The sequence below is a fragment of the Aegilops tauschii genome, chromosome 7, assembly GCF_002575655.3.
Source record: "Aegilops tauschii subsp. strangulata cultivar AL8/78 chromosome 7, Aet v6.0, whole genome shotgun sequence".
Classification (NCBI taxonomy): domain Eukaryota; kingdom Viridiplantae; phylum Streptophyta; class Magnoliopsida; order Poales; family Poaceae; genus Aegilops; species Aegilops tauschii.
Window position 1 is genome coordinate 340,741,791 of NC_053041.3, and position 5,789 is coordinate 340,747,579.

Sequence of the window (5,789 nt, forward strand, 5' to 3'; positions counted from 1 at the left end):
CTACATCAACCGCGTTGTGCTAACGCTTCCGCTTTCGGTCTACGAGGGTACATGGACAACACTCTCCCCTCTCGTTGCTATGCATCACCATGGCGTGTGCGTAGGAAATTTTTGAAATTACTACGTTCCCCAACAGTGGCATCCGAGCCTGGTTTTATGCGTTGATGTTATATGGACGAGTAGAACACAAGTGAGTTGTGGGCGATATAAGTCATACTGCTTACCAGCATGTCATACTTTGGTTCGGCAGTATTGTGAGATGAAGCGGCCCGGACCGACATTACGCGTACGCTTACGCGAGACTGGTTTCACCGTTGCGAGCACTCGATGCTTAAAGGTGACTGGCGGGTGTCTGTCTCTCTCACTTTAGTTGAACCGAGTGTGGCTACGCCCGGTCCTTGCGAAGGTTAAAACAGCACCAACTTGACAAACTATCGTTGTGGTTTTGATGCGTAGGTAAGAACGGTTCTTGCTAAGCCCATAGTAGCCATGTAAAACTTGCAACAACAAAGTAGAGGACGTCTAACTTGTTTTTGCAGGGCATGTTGTGATGTGATATGGTCAAGACATGATGCTATATTTTATTGTATGAGATGATCATGTTTTGTAACCGAGTTATCGACAACTGGCAGGAGCCATATGGTTGTCGCTTTATTGTATGAAATGCAATCGCCATGTAATTGTTTTACTTTATCACTAAGCAGTAGCGATAGTCGTAAAAGCAATAGTTGGCGAGACAACAACGATGCTACGATGGAGATCAAGGTGTCGCGCCGGTGACGATGGTGATCATGACGGTGCTTCGGAGATGGAGATCACAAGCACAAGATGATGATGGCCATATCATATCACTTATATTGATTGCATGTGATGTTTATCTTTTATGCATCTTATCTTGCTTTGATTGACGGTAGCATTATAAGATGATCTCTCACTAAAATTTCAAGATAAAAGTGTTCTCCCTGAGTATGCATCGTTGCGAAAGTTCTTCGTGCTGAGACACCACGTGATGATCGGGTGTGATAGGCTCTACGTTCAAATACAACGGGTGCAAAACAGTTGCACACGCGGAATACTCAGGTTAAACTTGACGAGCCTAGCATATGCAGATATGGCCTCGGAACACTGAGACCGAAAGGTCGAGCGTGAATCATATAGTAGATATGATCAACATAGTGATGTTCGCCGTTGAAACTACTCCATCTCACGTGATGATCGGACATGGTTTAGTTGATATGGATCACGTGATCACTTAGAGGATTAGAGGGATGTCTATCTAAGTGGGAGTTCTTAAGTAATATGATTAATTGAACTTGAATTTATCATGAACTTAGTCTTGATAGTATTTTGCAAATTATGTTGTAGGTCAATAGCTCGCGTTGTTGCTTCCCTGTATTTATTTTTGATATGTTCCTAGAGAAAAATAATGTTGAAAGATGTTAGTAGCAAAGATGCGGATTGGAACTGTGATCTGAGGATTATCCTCATTGCTGCACAGAAAAATTATGTCCTTGATGCACCGCTAGGTGACAGACCTATTGCAGGAGCAGATGCAGACGTTATGAACGTTTGGCTAGCTCAATATGATGACTACTTGATAGTTTAGTGCACCATGCTTAACGGCTTAGAATCGGGACTTCAAAGACGTTTTGAACGTCATGGACCATATGAGATGTTCCAGGAGTTGAAGTTAATATTTCAAGCAAATACCCGAGTTGAGAGATATGAAGTCTCCAACAAGTTCTATAGCTAAAAGATGGAGGAGAATAGCTCAAACAGTGAGCATGTGCTCAGATTGTCTGGGTACTACAATCGCTTGAATCAAGTGGGAGTTAATCTTCCAGATAAAATAGTGATTGACAGAATTCTCTAGTCACCATCACCAAGTTAGTAGAACTTCGTGATGAACTATAGTATGCAAGGGATGATGAAAGTAATTCCTGAGCTCTTCGCGATGCTGAAATCGACGAAGGTAGAAATCAAGAAAGAGCATCAAGTGTTGATGGTTAACATGACCACTAGTTTCAAGAAAAGGGCAAAGGGATAGAAGGGGAACTTCAAGAAGAACGGCAAGCAAGTTGCTGCCCAAGTGAAGAAGCCCAAGTCTGGATCTAAGCCTGAGACTAAGTGCTTCTACTGCAAAGGGACTAGTCACTGGAAGCGGAACTACCCCAACTATTTGGTGGATAAGAAGGATGGCAAAGTGAACAAAGGTATATTGGATATACATGTTATTGATGTATACTTTACTAGTGTTTATAGCAACCCCTCGGTATTTGATACTGGTTCAGTTGCTAAGAGTAGTAACTCGAAACGGGAGTTGCAGAATAAACAGAGACTAGTAAAAGGCGAGGTGACGATGTGTGTTGGAAGTAGTTCCAAGATTGATATGATCATCATCGCACACTCCCTATACTTTCGGGATTAGTGTTGAAACTAAATAAGTGTTATTTGGTGTTTGCGTTGAGCATGAATATGATTTGATCATGTTTGTTGCAATACGGTTATTCATTTAAATTAGAGAATAATTGTTGTTCTGTTTACATGAATAAAACCTTCTATGGTCATACACCCAATAAAATGGTTTGTTGGATCTCGATCGTAGTGATACACATATTCATAATAATGAAACCAAAAGATGCAAAGTTAATAATGATAGTGCAACTTATTTGTGGCACTGCCGTTTAGGTCATATTGGTGTAAAGCGCATGAAGAAACTCCATACTGATCGGATTTTGGAATCACTTGATTATGAATCACTTGATGCTTGCGAACCGTGCCTCATGGGCAAGATGACTAAAACGCCATTCTCCGGAACTATGGAGAGAGCAACAGATTTGTTGGAAATCATACATACAGATGTATGTGGTCCGATGAATATTGAGGCTCGTAGCAAGTATCATTAATTTCTGACCTTCATAGATGATTTGAGGAGATATGGGTATATCTACTTAATGAAACAGAAGTCTGAAACATTTGAAAAGTTCATATAATTTCAGAGTGAAGTGGAAAATCATCGTAACAAGAAAATAAAGTTTCTACGATCTGATCGTGGAGAAGAGTATTTGAGTTACGAGTTTGGCTTTCAGTAAAAACAATGTGAAATAGTTTCACTACTCATGCCACCTGGAACACCATAGTGTAATGGTATGTCCGAACATCGTAATCGTACTTTATTAGATATGGTGCAATATATGATGTCTCTTACCGATCTACCACTATCGTTTTGGGGTTATGCATTAGAGACAGCTACATTCACGTTAAATAGGGTACCATCTAAATCCGTTGAGACAACATCTTATGAACTGTGGTTTGGCTAGAAACCAAAGTTGTCGTTTCTTAAAGTTTGGGGTTGCGATGCTTATGTGAAAAGGTTTCATCCTGATAAGCTCAAACCCAAATCGGAGAAATGTGTCTTCATAGGATACCCAAAGGAGACAGTTGAGTACACCTTCTATCACAGATCCGAAGGCAAGACATTCGTTGCTAAGAATGGATCCTTTCTAGAGAAGGAGTTTCTCTCGAAAGAAGTGAGTGGGAGGAAAGTAGAACTTGATGAGGTAACTGTACCTGCTCCCTTATTGGAAAGTAGTTCATCACAGAAATCTGTTCCTGTGACTCCTACACCAATTAGTGAGGAAGTTAATGATGATGATCATGTAACTTCAGATCAAGTTACTACCAAACCTCGTAGGTAAACCAGAGTGAGATCCACACCAGAGTGGTACGGTAATCCTGTTCTGGAGGTCATGTTATTTGACCATGACGAACCTACGAACTATGAGGAAGCGATGATGAGCCCAGATTCCGCGAAATGGCTTGAGGCCATGAAATCTGAGATGAGATCCATATATGAGAACAAAGTATGGACTTTGGTTGACTTGCCCGATGATCGGCAAGCCATAGAAAATAAATGGATCTTCATGAGGAAGACGGACGCTGATAGTAGTGTTACTATCTACAAAGCTAGACTTGTCGAAAAAAGGTTTTTTTTGACAAAGTTTAAGGTGTTGACTACGATGAGATTTTCTCACTCGCAGCGATGCTTAAGTCTGTCCGAATCATGTTAGCAATTGCCGCATTTTATGAAATCTGGCAAATGGATAAACAAAACTGCATTCCTGAATGGATTTATTAAAGAGAGTTGTATATGATGCAACAGGAGGTTTTGTCAATCCTAAAAGTGCTAACAAAATATGCAAGCTCCAGCGATCCATCTATGGACTGGTGCAAGCATCTCGGAGTTGGAATATACGCTTTGATAAGTTGATCAAAGGATATAGTTTTATACAGACTTGCGGTGAAGCCGGTATTTTCAAGAAAGTGAATGGGAGCACTACAGCATTTCTGATAAGTATATGTGAATGACATATTGTTGATCGGAAATAATGTAGCATTATTCTTCAAAGCATAAAGGAGTGTTTGAAAGGAATTTTTAAAGAAAGACCTCGGTGAAGCTGCTTACATATTGAGCATCAAGATCTATAGAGATAGATCAAGACGCTAGATAAGTTATTCAAGGAGTATATACCTTGACAAGATTTTGAAGTAGTTCAAAATGGAACAGTCAAAGAAAGAGTTCTTGCCTATGTTACAAGGTGTGAAATTGAGTAAGACTCAAAGCCCGACCACGGCAGAAGATAGAAAGAGAATGAACGTCATTCCCTATGCCTTGGCCATAGGTTCTATAAAGTATGCCATGCTGTGTACCAGATCTATTGTATACCCTACACTGATTTTGGCAAGGGAGTACAATAGTGATCTAGGAGTAGATCACTGGACAGCGGTCAAAATTATCCTTAGTGGAATAAGGATATGTTTCTCGATTATGGAAGTGACAAAAGGTTCGTCGTAAAGGGTTACGTCGATGCAAGTTTTGACACTAATCTAGATGACTCTAAGTCTCGGTCTAGATACATATTGAAAGTGGGAGCAATTATCTAGAGTAGCTCCGTGCAGAGCATTGTAGACATAGAAATTTGCAAAATACTTACGGATCTGAATGTGACAGACCCGTTGACTAAAATTATCTCACAATCAAAACATGATCACACCTTAGTACTCTTTGGGTGTTAATCACATAGCGATGTGAACTAGATTATTGACTCTAGTAAACCCTTTGGGTGTTGGTCACATGACGATGTGAACTATGGGTGTTAATCACATGGTGATGTGAACTATTGATGTTAAATCACATGGCGATGTGAACTAGATTATTGACTCTAGTGCAAGTGGGAGACTGAAGGAAATATGCCCTAGTGGCAATAATAAAATTATTATTTATTTCCTTATATCATGATAAATGTTTATTATTCATTCTAGAATTGTATTAACCGAAAACATGATACATGAGTGAATACATAGACAAATAGAGTGTCACTAGTATGCCTCTACTTGACTAGCTCGTTGATCAAAGATGGTTATGTTTCCTAGCCATAGACATGAGTTGTCATTTGATTAACGGGATCACATCATTAGGAGAATGATGTGATTGACTTGACCCATTCCGTTAGCTTAGCACTCGATCGTTTAGTATGTTGCTATTGCTTTCTTCATGACTTATACATGTTCCTATGACTATGAGATTATGCAACTCCCGTTTACCGGAGGAACACTTTGTGTGCTACCAAACGTCACAACATAACTGGGTGATTATAAAGGTGCTCTACAGGTGTCTCCAAAGGTACTTGTTGGGTTGGCGTATTTCGAGATTAGGATTTGTCACTCCGATTGTCGGAGAGGTATCTCTGGGCCCACTCAGTAATACACATCACTATAAGCCTTGCAAG